The sequence below is a fragment of the Aquarana catesbeiana genome, linkage group LG11 (assembly GCF_042186555.1).
Source record: "Aquarana catesbeiana isolate 2022-GZ linkage group LG11, ASM4218655v1, whole genome shotgun sequence".
Classification (NCBI taxonomy): Eukaryota; Metazoa; Chordata; class Amphibia; order Anura; family Ranidae; genus Aquarana; species Aquarana catesbeiana.
The window spans coordinates 258066085-258080717 of NC_133334.1; the positions used below are offsets into that span (position 1 = coordinate 258066085).

The window sequence follows — 14633 nt, forward strand, 5'->3', positions numbered from 1 at the left end:
GCGGCACTGATGGGGACAGAGAAGGCGGCACTGATGGGCACAGATAAGATGGCACTGATGGGTGGCACTGATAGATACCACTGATGGGCACTGGCAGGTGGCACTGATAGGCAGCACTGTTGATGAGGCACTGATGGGTGGCGCTGGTGGGCACTGGTAGGCAGCACTGTTGTGCACTGGCAGGTGGCACAGGTGGTCACAGATGAGCTGGTGGCAGCTCTCCTTGATCGGGACCGATGTCCCTCTGAGAGCCGCCGGTGATTGGCTTTTTTTTTTTCTTCTCCTCATGCTATCAGTGTGAGAAGAAATAATAGCCGATTACCAGCTCTGTTTACATCAAATGATCAGCTGTCATTGGCTGACAGCTGATCACGTGGTATGGGGTTGGGATCGACCCCTTACTACCGATCAGCCGAGTCTGATAGACCGGATCGACCCAATTACTCCGATCTTACTCCCCCTGTGATCAGCCGAATCTCATAGACTTCATCAATCACAGGGGGCGGGCGCGCAGGCCGATCGAGCACAGGAGGACGTCTATTGACGCCCTCCTGGCAAAGTAGATCCGCGGCGTAGCCGTCAATCGGGTATAGCGCGGATCTGAAAGAAGTTAATAGGTTAAAAACAATTCTGCTCTACATGTTTCACGACTTGATCCGAAACATATAGAGCGGAACTGTTTTTTAATCTTTTAACGGAGATGTGGAACCCCAACTAAGGGGATCCCCCTGTGTGGATGGACCCTCAGTATTGTCACACAGTAAAATGATATCTAGTTTGTACATTAGGGGAACCACTAGTATTTCAACTTGTATGTTTGGCGCTATATACGTAAAGTAATATTGTGATATATATCTATATTAATAAATCTATTTTGATTAAAAAATGTATATACGTGCCTTTAAAGTCCATCCTTTCAAACTCTATATACTTTATGGGACGAGGCACATTTTTATTATTCTAGGTGCCTTATCACCTATAGGCACCAACCAATCACATTTCCAAATCATTTACATATTAGTATGTAGATTTTTGTACTAATTTGTAGTGCATTAGTCCCATTAGAAATTCCCCTTTAGCAACAAAAAAAAAGGAAAAAGGAATGGAATGTAATGGGGGAGGTAATAATCTCTATATACGGGGATATAATGGGGTGTGAGGTAATGATCTCTATATACAGGGGATATAATGGGGTGTGAGGTAATGATCTCTATATACAGGGATATAATGGGGTGTGAGGTAATGATCTCTATATACGGGGATATAATGGGGTGTGAGGTAATGATCTCTATATACAGGGGATATAATGGGGTGTGAGGTAATGATCTCTATATACAGGGGATATAATGGGGTGTGAGGTAATGATCTCTATATACAGGGATATAATGGGGTGTGAGGTAATGATCTCTATATACAGGGGATATAATGGGGTGTGAGGTAATGATCTCTATATACAGGGATATAATGGGGTGTGAGGTAATGATCTCTATATACAGGGGATATAATGGGGTGTGAGGTAATGATCTCTATATACAGGGGATATAATGGGGTGTGAGGTAATGATCTCTATATACAGGAGATATAATGGGGTGTGAGGTAATGATCTCTATATACGGGGATATAATGGGGTGTGAGGTAATGAGCTCTATATACAGGGATAAAATGGGGTGTGAGGTAATGAGCTCTATATACAGGGGATATAATGGGGTGTGAGGTAATGATCTCTATATACAGGGGATATAATGGGGTGTGAGGTAATGATCTCTATATACAGGGGATATAATGGGGTGTGAGGTAATGATCTCTATATACAGGAGATATAATGGGGTGTGAGGTAATGATCTCTATATACAGGGATATAATGGGGTGTGAGGTAATGATCTCTATATACGGGGATATAATGGGGTGTGAGGTAATGATCTCTATATACGGGGATATAATGGGGTGTGAGGTAATGATCTCTATATACAGGGGATATAATGGGGTGTGAGGTAATGATCTCTATATACAGGAGATATAATGGGGTGTGAGGTAATGATCTCTATATACAGGGATATAATGGGGTGTGAGGTAATGATCTCTATATACAGGGGATATAATGGGGTGTGAGGTAATGATCTCTATATACAGGAGATATAATGGGGTGTGAGGTAATGATCTCTATATACGGGGATATAATGGGGTGTGAGGTAATGATCTCTATATACAGGGATATAATGGGGTGTGAGGTAATGATCTCTATATACAGGGAATATAATGGGGTGTGAGGTAATGATCTCTATATACAGGAGATATAATGGGGTGTGAGGTAATGATCTCTATATACGGGGATATAATGGGGTGTGAGGTAATGATCTCTATATACAGGGATATAATGGGGTGTGAGGTAATGATCTCTATATACAGGGATATAATGGGGTGTGAGGTAATGATCTCTATATACAGGGGATATAATGGGGTGTGAGGTAATGATCTCTATATACAGGGATATAATGGGGTGTGAGGTAATGATCTCTATATACAGGGGATATAATGGGGTGTGAGGTAATGATCTCTATATACAGGGATATAATGGGGTGTGAGGTAATGATCTCTATATACAGGGGATATAATGGGGTGTGAGGTAATGATCTCTATATACAGGGGATATAATGGGGTGTGAGGTAATGATCTCTATATACAGGAGATATAATGGGGTGTGAGGTAATGATCTCTATATACGGGGATATAATGGGGTGTGAGGTAATGAGCTCTATATACAGGGATAAAATGGGGTGTGAGGTAATGAGCTCTATATACAGGGGATATAATGGGGTGTGAGGTAATGATCTCTATATACAGGGGATATAATGGGGTGTGAGGTAATGATCTCTATATACAGGGGATATAATGGGGTGTGAGGTAATGATCTCTATATACAGGAGATATAATGGGGTGTGAGGTAATGATCTCTATATACAGGGATATAATGGGGTGTGAGGTAATGATCTCTATATACGGGGATATAATGGGGTGTGAGGTAATGATCTCTATATACGGGGATATAATGGGGTGTGAGGTAATGATCTCTATATACAGGGGATATAATGGGGTGTGAGGTAATGATCTCCATATACAGGGATATAATGGGGTGTGAGGTAATGATCTCTATATACAGGAGATATAATGGGGTGTGAGGTAATGATCTCTATATACAGGGAATATAATGGGGTGTGAGGTAATGATCTCTATATACAGGAGATATAATGGGGTGTGAGGTAATGATCTCTATATACGGGGATATAATGGGGTGTGAGGTAATGATCTCTATATTCAGGGATATAATGGGGTGTGAGGTAATGATCTCTATATACAGGGATATAATGGGGTGTGAGGTAATGATCTCTATATACGGGGATATAATGGGGTGTGAGGTAATGATCTCTATATACGGGGATATAATGGGGTGTGAGGTAATGATCTGTATATACAGGAGATATAATGGGGTGTGAGGTAATGATCTCTATATACAGGGATATAATTGGGTGTGAGGTAATGATCTCTATATACAGGGGATATAATGGGGTGTGAGGTAATGATCTCTATATACAGGGGATATAATGGGGTGTGAGGTAATGATCTCTATGTACAGGGGATATAATGGGGTGTGAGGTAATGATTTCTATATACGGGGATATAATGGGGTGTGAGGTAATGATCTCTATATACGGGGATATAATGGGGTGTGAGGTAATGATCTCTATATACGGGGATATAATGGGGTGTGAGGTAATGATCTCTATATACAGGGGATATAATGGGGTGTGAGGTAATGATCTCTATATACGGGGATATAATGGGGTGTGAGGTAATGATCTCTATATACAGGAGATATAATGGGGTGTGAGGTAATGATCTCTATATACAGGGGATATAATGGGGTGTGAGGTAATGATCTCTATATACGGGGATATAATGGGGTGTGAGGTAATGATCTCTATATACAGGGGATATAATGGGGTGTGAGGTAATGATCTCTATATACAGGGGATATAATGGGGTGTGAGGTAATGATCTCTATATACAGGGGATATAATGGGGTGTGAGGTAATGATCTCTATATACAGGGGATATAATGGGGTGTGAGGTAATGATCTCTATATACAGGGGATATAATGGGGTGTGAGGTAATGATCTCTATATACAGGAGATATAATGGGGTGTGAGGTAAATGATCTCTATATACAGGGGATATAATGGGGTGTGAGGTAATGATCTCTATATACAGGGGATATAATGGGGTGTGAGGTAATGATCTCTATATACAGGGGATATAATGGGGTGTGAGGTAATGATCTCTATATACAGGGGATATAATGGGGTGTGAGGTAATGATCTCTATATACGGGAATATAATGGGGTGTGAGGTAATGATCTCTATATACAGGGGATATAATGGGGTGTGAGGTAATGATCTCTATATACGGGAATATAATGGGGTGTGAGGTAATGATCTCTATATACAGGGGATATAATGGGGTGTGAGGTAATGATCTCTATATACAGGGGATATAATGGGGTGTGAGGTAATGATCTCTATATACAGGAGATATAATGGGGTGTGAGGTAATGATCTCTATATACGGGAATATAATGGGGTGTGAGGTAATGATCTCTATATACAGGGGATATAATGGGGTGTGAGGTAATGATCTCTATATACAGGGGATATAATGGGGTGTGAGGTAATGATCTCTATATACAGGGGATATAATGGGGTGTGAGGTAATGATCTCTATATACAGGGGATATAATGGGGTGTGAGGTAATGATCTCTATATACGGGAATATAATGGGGTGTGAGGTAATGATCTCTATATACAGGGGATATAATGGGGTGTGAGGTAATGATCTCTATATACAGGAGATATAATGGGGTGTGAGGTAAATGATAGGCGGGTCTCTCAGGTGACTCCCATGACACAGACATGATAATATAATAATAATAATAATATTAGTCCTGTGGGGGGGTCGGTACGTGTTGGGGGGGTGGGGGTGGGGGGGGGGTTGAGCAGGCCTCAGGCCGGGCCCCTCACTCACATATAAATGTTTCTGGGGGCGGGCTGAGGCCTGCACTCCCGGCCGAGTCCCCGGTGTCTCCTGAGGCGGCAGGCCGCCGGTAGGAGGGGGTGGGGTGCGGGCGGGACTCCGGGGACCGGACGGAAGTGGGAGCTGTAAGTCAGCACAGCCGCCGGCTGCAGTTACCGTGTGGGCTCTGCGAGTTCTCGTGGTGTTTTGATGGGCGATAATGGCGTCCTTCCTCGCGAGAGAATCCAGGCACTCCCCGCACCTCTCCTCGCTGCCGCCGATCCTGACAGGGCACACTGCGCCTGCGCTGGACGGAACGAACGAGCGCATGCGCGGTGCTGTTCGTCGTGGGAAACGAGGGCGCGCCCTCTGCTGGGTAAGAGTGTGCAACTGCACCCTCCGCTGTAGAACTGCTGAATCCAATGCGTTTCCAATGCACAGTGGGCCCTCTGCTGGCTAGTTTTGGAAGTGCAGCGTTCAGAATATAACAGGATTAGTGCGTTGTACAGTTTGGCTCTGCATAAATCCTCGCCATCTGCTGGTTAAACTGGGGAAGTGCAGTTTCAAGGCTAGAATAGGAGAGCACACAGGAGATGCACAGAGCCTAGCTGCTCGACTGCGCCATCTTCTGAGCAATTTGGAGAAGTGCAAAAACCTACAAATGAAAGCGCAGGATCATTTTATCTGATATTTTTGTCTGATGCCGCTTACACACGACCGGACTTTTCGGCATCAAAGGTCAGACGGAAAGAATCCGTCGGACAATTCGATCGTGTGCGGGCTTCATCGGACCTTTTCTGTCTAAAAATCTGACGGACCTTAGAAATAGAACAAGTTTCAAATCTTTCTGACGGACTCGATTCCTATCGAAAAAAACGTTCGTCTGTATGCTAGTCCGACGGACCAAAAACGACGCAAGGGCAGCTATTGGCTACTGGCTAGGAACTTCCTCATTCTAGTCCGGTCGTACGTCATCGCGTTCAAAAGGATCGGACTTTGGTGTGATCGTGTGTAGGCAAGGCCGTTTCATCGGAACTCCGCCGAAAAGTCCTTCGGAGTTCATTCTGACGAAAAGTCCGCTCGTGTGTACGCGGCATTAGAGACTAATAGAAATAGTGGTGCCATCTGATAGCCGGATTAGGAAGGCGCAACGCTTAGCACAAAACCTCAGTATCAAAGATTTGCAAAACACAAAACACCGCCCTCTGCTGGTCAACGTGCTACTATTATTAGACTGCGCCATCTACTGGCCACACTTGAGAAGTGCAGGACTCAGAATTTAATTGCGAGATCAACATGTTACAATGCAGAGTGGTGCCATCTGCTGGCTTCACTGGGAAAGTGCAGTCTCCACAATAGAATTGCAGGAGTAATACACCTCTACCATCATAGACCCCATAGACTTGTATAATAAACATTAACCACTTCAGCCCCGGTAAGGTTTTAGCCTCTTAATGACTAGTGTGATACGGCACAGCGTTGCTTTAACTGACAATTGCGCGGTCGTGCAACGCTGTACCCAAACAAAATTTACATCCTTTTTTCCCCACAAATAGAGCTTCCTTTTGGTGGTATTTGATCACCTCTGCGGTTTTTATTTTTTGCGCTATAAACAAAAAAAGCGACAATTTTGAAAAAAAAAAATTTCTTACTTTTTGCTATAATACATATCCAAAAAATATATATAAAAAAAACGAATTTATTGATCAGTTTAGACTGATATATTTTCTTCTATCGCGTCTACAAACTATGGGATAGATTTAGGGACTTTTATTCATTTTTATTTTTTTTTACCGGTAATGGTGGCAATCTGCGATTTTTAGCGGGACTGCGACATTGCGGCGCATAAATCTGACTCCAAATGACAATTTTTTGGGGACCAGTGACATTATTACATTGATCAGTGCTAAAAAAAATGCGCTGTATAAATGACACTGGCAGGGAAGGGGCATTTTGATATTTGCATAACTCCTCCCCAGAGCCAACCCACTGCTTGTATCAGCACTGAGAGCTCTCACTGACGAGTACAGAGGCAGGCTACTGGGATGTTCTCAGGAAGCTATGTACAGCCCCTAGCCAGCCCCTCCCACCAGCCATGATCTGACTGTGTTGCATAGAGAAGGACAAAGACCCAGAGATGACATCAATGGGTGTAAAATTACAGAAAACTGTTCATACTTACTGTAATTTTTCTTTCAGCGAAAGGGTTTCTACGAACCCTAGGCTGACATGATTAGACCCAGAAAATGGTATTTTATCAAAATAGAAAGGTTTTATTTAAAAATTCCATTATCATGTTGATGAGGGGGAGGGAGGAACCAGGCAGGGCAAAAGTATATAACTTTAATCAGGTTCTCTGCTTGTCACAGAATAAGATAGAACCTCAAATGTATAAAATCAACAGATAAAGTTTAGAATGTGTGTATTTTCTTCTGTGGTGGAAGGGCTAGAAAAAAAATCACAGATTTATTTCTTGTAAGCTGCTGTTATATTTTATTTAAATATGTACATCATATCCAATAGATGGTGCTCCTGCATTAAATAACCTACGCTCACCTGTACACTCATTTGTTTTCCAATTGTCATGTTTGTTCTCCCAAAGTAAAAAAAAACAAAAAACACTGTCCTGCACTGTGCGATTCCCAGGCTGCATTCTGGCTCATGGAAGTGAAGCTGAGCTGATTCAGATTAATTGTGAGCACCTTCACTGCCATTCAGTGTGCAGTACACATAGGCGTAAGCAGGGGGTGTGCCAGGTGTGCCTGGGCACACCCTAATCGCTATGTGTGGTGCCGATTCCCCCTACTGCCCAGGCTCCCACCCTTGCTGTGACCCCGCCCCCCCAGTGTTCCTGGATTCCATCCTCTTCTCTCTCTCTGGCTGCTGCAGGAGAAGATATTTCAGGATGGAGATTGGTGGAAGGGGCTAATAAAATATGTAATTTACCGGCCCCCTACTTTTCTAAATGAACACATTTGCTCACTGTGTCCATTCGTAGCTGAAGCATAGCAAGCTGTGTTTACTATGCTTCAGTTTGCAAAGGAACAGGAAGCCGCTCAGCACAGAGCACTTCCCATTCATTCACTGTCCAGCGCAGCTGAGGCTGCAGAGAAAGGAATGTGTGTTTAAGCTTTGGGGTGCACACCCTAATACAATAGGCTGCGCACACTTATGGAAGTACATGAATTCATACCTCCCAACTTTTTGAGATGGGAACGAGGGACACCTATCAGCAAAAGTATGTAGGCATAGGACACACCCCTTGCCACGCCCCCTTAAAGGAGAATTATACAAAAAAAAAAAAAAGATTGGTTAAACACACAAGTGCTTTTTTTTACCACTACTATTCCTTTATATTGGCTTTTGTAATTTACAAATGCAGCAATTTAGAAATCAGATGAAAGATTTAGCACTGGGAAACACTTTTTGATAGATAAAAAGTGCATTTTATATACATCTATATAGATCAGACCAAAATGAGGGACAAATGAGGAGGAATGAGGGACAGAGGGACATTGCTCCAAATCAGGGACAGCCCCCTCAAAATCAGGGACAGTTGGGAGATATGTGAATTAGAGAACTTCAGTCAGAGGCTTCTCACACAGGTATTTCACTTTGTGACGTGTCCATGCTTTGCCCTTTGCATAGGATGTTCTTTTTGGCAGGGGGAAACCGGGGCACCAGTTACGCAGTGCTGTCATGTGCATTGGCAGCTTACAATGTGCGTTGTACTACTCAGTGTTCTCCTCCCATGTCACCGGGTCAGATGAGATATCACAGATAAAGATTAACCCGATGCCCATGTCAGTACAACCGGGAGAGAAGCTGTCATATTTTCATGCTATTTAAAGTAGTACAAAAGGCAAAACTCTTTTTTTTTTTTAATAACTTAATGGAGGGTTATAAACCCCTGTCAGTTTTTTGCCATCTTCTGCCCCATTGGAGAGTTTTCCCTCCACTTCCTGTCCCATAGCCAAAACAGGAAATTAAGAGGAAATCCCTCCAAAGTGAGGGGATCCTTGGTTGTTAGCAGAACCAGTGTCCCCATTGGAGGATTTCCCATCTATTCCTGTCCTGTGACAACCCACATTTGGGGATTTTCTTTCACTCTCAGTGATAACGATAAGCTCAACAAAAAGAGGGAGTGAATCTCATAACTGTCCCTGATTTCGAGGGACTGTCCCTGATTTGGAGCAATGTCCCTCTTCCCCCCTCATTTGTCCCTCATTTTGGTCTGATCTAATTAGTTTTATATAAGATGCAAAAACTGTTTCCCAGTGCTAAACCTTTCATCCAGTTTCTAAATTGGTGCATTTGTAAAATTTAAAAGCCAATATAAGGAATAGTAGTGGTAAATAAAAAGCTCTTGTGGATTTAATTAACCTATTGTTTTGGTTAATTCTCCTTTAAGGGGGTGTGGCAGGGGGCGTGTCCTATGCCTTCATACATTTGCTAGTAGGTGTCCCTCATTCCCATTTGAAAATGTTGGGAGGTATGGAATCTCTCAAATGGGGGCACAGGCAGCAAAAAAACAAAAAACAAAAAAACCTTATGGGGTTCTAAAGCCTTTGCACTATACCCAAAACAAAAAAAGTTTTGCCTTTAGTTATTATACTTTAAAGACAGACCCCAGCTACTTATGTGCTAACAAACATACAAAGCAAATATCTTTTTAATTGTCAAAATATCTGTGATCCCCCTCCCCCCCATCTGTGCTTTTTAGCTTGGGAGGGGGGGGTGACAATGCTTTTCAGAGCCTGCAGTTCTGCAGAGTATATGCCGATGCCCCGCTTCCTTCCTGCCCACTGGACTACCAGTGATATTACCATATTGGTGACCCTAATCCTGAGCTCTCCCTCCAGCAGGCCCTACTAAGCTATCCCCCCCTCTCTCCGTTCACCTAGCAGAACAGCCATTCCAGCCTGATTTCAGCTTTCAGCTAGTGAGCGACATTTGAACATGTAAATAGATAATGAGCAGTTCCCTGACAAGAATTCTCTTTTTAATGAATGAATAACCTAAAGCCTGCATACTTACATTTGCCCAATGTTCGTTAATTAAAGACGTCCTGAAACTGTGTAAATATCCTACACTAATATATTTAGATACATAAATTAAACTTGAAACATGTAATAAATAAATAAGTAGATGATATAATAATAAAAACCGCTTTTCGACTGCATCACTTGATGTACGGCGGCTCTGCTGCGCTGGATCACATACATAGTACATGATCCACCACTTCTGGGTAGAGGGCGCCGCCGGCACCACGGCTGTGCTGTGATTAGACACAGCACAAGCCGATCAGCCAATGGATGTCAGCAAGCACCAGCCAATCGGTGAGGAGAGACACAGAACAAAGCTCTGCCCATGTAAGCAAGGCAGGGCTCTGTTCTGTCAGCAGGGATCTGATAGATTTTATTTCCCTGCAATGCATCCCTTAGTAAAAACAGCACATACAGTACGCAAAAACACTGGCTAGGCACACATTTAACCCTTTGATCATGCTAGATGTTTAACCCCTTCCCAGCCAGCGTCATTAGTACAGTGACAGTGCCTATTTTTAGCACTGATCGCTGTATTGGTGTCACTGGTTCCCACAGTGTCAAAAGTGTTAGGGTCAGAATGTTCGCCGCAACATCGCAGTCCCGCTATAAGTCGCTGATTACCACCATTACTAATATAAATTAAAAAATAAAGGAATAAAAATTCCAGTATATATCCCACAGTTTGTAGACGCTATAACTTTTAAGCAAACCAATCAATATACGCTTATTTGGATTTTTTTTTTACCAAGAATATGTAATAGGATACATACTGGCTTAAATTTATTAAGAAATTAAAATTTTTAATGGATATGTTTTTTAGCAGAAAATAAAAAATATTAAGGATTTTCAAAAATTTTGGTCTTTTTTTAAGTTCATAGCGCAAAAAATAAAAAACCCCAGTGGTGATCAAATACCACCAAAAGAAAGCTTTATGTGTGGGGATAAAAGGACATAAATTAAATCTGGGTACAGTGTTGCACAATTGCGCAATTGTCAGTTAAAGTAACGCAGTGGCCTTTTGCAAAAAATGGCCAGATCATGAAGGAGAGTAAATCTTTCGGAGGGCAAGTGGATAATGACAACAACAATAATAATAACAAGAACAACAATAAATAATAGCAATAATATTACTATTATTATTATAGTTATTATTAAGTACAGTATACATACTGATCTCAGCAGGTCTTTCATTTGTTGCATGTTATTTAAAAACAGACAAAATACTTTTAAAAATATTTATACACTATAAACTTAGAAGCAATAAAGTGATAGTAAACTCTCTTTTCTAATTTCTATCAACAGGTAAACTTATAATAAAACTTACCCGTAGGTAAAGTGAATATCTCCTACACATGCACCGTTTAGGAGATATTCTAGCAAGCAGCAGCCGGTGATGTCATCAGCGCATGCCCTTTGAGGGAACGGCTTACCCGTGCCGTTCCTTCAGAGCTGTGTGCTGTGGCCGAGTGTGGCTGAGCGACTTCATCGCGGCGCAGCCATTCAAGCAGCCGCAAACCCGGAAGGAGGATGATGAAGATAAAAAGCCTCAGTAACGGTGACAGCACGCCGCTGGAGGGCTTCGCTTCAAGGTAAGTCTTTCATAATGCGCTAGTATGCGGCATACTAGCACGTTATGATATTGACTTGCAGGAAGAAACTTTTTTTTTTTTTCCAGAGAGTTTACTACCACTTTAAAGAGACCCTGTCACTTTGACAATTCAGTCTACAGTCTCTTGAAAGCCCACTCCCTGTCCCTCCTATACTTACCTACGCTGTATTTCTCCACCACAGCGATCCTTCATCAGAGTTAGAAGTCAGATCCAGTGACGGCTGGTGTTTTCTTGTTTGGGGGTGGCGGCAAACAACTGAACCCCCCCCCCATCCCCACGGCAACTCAAACCCCCTCCGTCCCCCCCTCCCCACTGTCTGTTGGTCGGTCGGTCCACTGGCACTTTCCCTATTTAGACAGTGAGGATCGGAAATCCGAGGAGCGGTTGCGGAGATTGAGCATCCAGGCATTGGCAGGATCCAGGCATCGACCAGCGGCTCTTCTCCTCCTCGCTTCCGCCGTGCATCTCCTTCCCTCCTCCTAGGCATCCAATAGGATCGCCTGTCCTTTCAGCCACCCAGGTTACGGGTATCACACCCGCTTCCCGATTGGCCGGGAGGAGGATCAGTGTTGCAACAGCGATCAGTTTTGTGGGGCAATGTTATAAATCCACCCCTTCATGGGGATAATGTTGCTGATCCTAGCTTGTCCCTCAAACCGGGACATGGAAATTCATGGGTTTTAAAGTCAGTTGATGACCTTTCATAGCCTTCACATTGGTTTCCAGCACTTTTTGTGCCAGTAACAAACATCTGATGATGGAATATTTATTGCTTAACCGGCGATTTCTTCATTTCTGAAACACATTTAAAACAAATTCGGTCAATGTCAATTAAGGACGAGTCCTCTGATATTTCAGTTTCATATTCTTTCTACCACGCTGGATCATTTGCTGGATTACTTTGGGACTCCAATAGTGAGATCTCTTCTAATTCTACTTCAAGATTAAAGCGCATCTAAAACATTTTCCTTGGGGGCGTGGCCAACCGGAGCTGAAGATGGACGCTTAATTGCATAGCTCAGCAGCCAGGGGACACAATCCAGCGCAATCGGCCCACACCACGACTCCATCCGCACCCATCCTCGCTCCAGGCACTCAGGAGACAAAGATGCAGCCATCCAGGAAAAGATTTACGGAGCACAAGCCCCAAAAACTAACTGAATTCGCTTACAAGCCGGCGGGCTGGGATTCCCAAGATGGCGCCGACCATGCCGCGCCGTCCGAATCATACACGGACCTCCCGGATGACATCCAGGACGCACAACACTCCACAGGTACGATCCCTGACAAGTACCAAGCCCCAGAGAGTGACCCTCTCCCCAGCAGCCCAGCAAAAGCTAGGATGAGGCTAGACACACTGACGCTGCACACGCAGCGCCAGCTAACTGAGGCCCAGGCTCCCATCCCCTTCTCCATAGACCAGGCCCTGCACTCCTCCATGGCCTCCTTCCCCACATCAGGGCAGCCAGTCATGGACACAACTCTGAAGGACATGCTTCTGTCCCTCCAATCCTCCCTCATGAATGATCTTTCATCCATGTTTCACAGAGTCACCTCTGACATTCACAAGCTTGATGACAGAATGACTAATGCTGAGAGGGGAATACAGGCCTGTACTTCCACAGTAAATGAAATGATTGATTCTTATGACAATATAAAGGAGGAACAGGCATGGATGCGCGCCAAAATGGCGGATTTAGAAGACAGGTCACGCAGGAACAACATTAAGCTGAGGGGAGTCCCAGAGTCCATACTTCCAGTGGACTTACCACGCTACGCGAAAGAATTGATACATCTAGTGTTACCTGAAGCTTCCCCACGAGACGTCATTATTGACAGAATACACAGAATTGCCAAACCGTCCCACCTGGCGGCCTCAGTCCCTAGAGATGTACTGATGAGGGTTCATTTCTATCAAACCAAAGAAAAGCTCCTTCTGGGCCTTAGAGCAAAATCTCCACTACCTGGCCCCTATACTGGGATACAACTTTTCCCTGACCTGTCCAAGTACACTCTCCAACTGCGACGGCTACTGAACCCGATAACCAAAAGTCTGCAGAACCACAAGGTACCATACAAATGGCGCCACCCAGCTACCATCCTTGTCGTCCGCAATGGTCAGACACACGCAATAGGAGACCTAGATAAAGGCCTAAAGCTCCTCCACTCCTGGAGCATAATCCCTGATATGGCTGCCCCTTCCGCACTAACCACCGGTGCCATTCCTCCTCGTAGACAACAAAATCATCCTCTCACCTGAGGATGCTCGCATCTCCTCAACAATGGCCGACAACTCATCCCACAGTTCCCCTGAGCTCTGACAGTCTGACACCTAAACTCTCTTCCTCCGGTGATACTGACTCTGTTACCCCCACGTAGAGGATTTAACGGTGTCAAACACCCCCTCTAATCTTCGCTCTAGCTGAAATATTCAGCAACATCATACCCAGCAACAGCAAACCGAAAATCCAAGTTCGTTTTCCACTAGTTTCCATACTTTATACAAGTGATCTGTCAATGCATTTCTCTATTGGTTACTGACATATTGCTCTATCCGCAGCACTCTAGTCCACTTCTATTTTAGACCCTTGGACTGCCACTGGAACATCTCTGCGCTCTACCTCCAGGACTCACCTACAGACAGAAGCATCAACACCCCTATACCGGTACCTCAACACATCTGCACTCGAACTTCCGCCTCAGGATCAAAGTAGCCGACCACATCTACCATCAGATTCATCCACCAGCAACGAACCGTAAGTGTTACACTCAACACCCCCACGGACACAAAATGCCATTCACTATACTGTCATTAAATACCAACGGCCTCAATCATCCTGCCAAGAGACACTCACTATGGAGATCCGCTACAGATCTCCACAGCGACATCCTTTGTGCCCAGGAAACA

General features: G+C 43.8%; 1 protein-coding gene across 3 annotated transcripts in view; it reads right to left on the bottom strand.

The window, feature by feature from the left end:
• The window catches only part of BANP (BTG3 associated nuclear protein), a 662871-nt gene that overhangs the window by 611374 nt on the left and 36864 nt on the right, over positions 1-14633 (bottom strand). Inside the window, exon 1 of one of the 3 annotated variants that reach the window (XM_073605712.1) lies at positions 5245-5401. The exons of 1 other annotated variant lie outside the window; for it this stretch is intronic. The gene's annotated coding sequence lies outside the window, so the exon portion shown is untranslated. Of the gene's footprint in view, positions 1-5244; positions 5402-14633 lie in introns of those variants that run through there. One more of the 3 variants, XM_073605715.1, reaches the window with a different exon arrangement.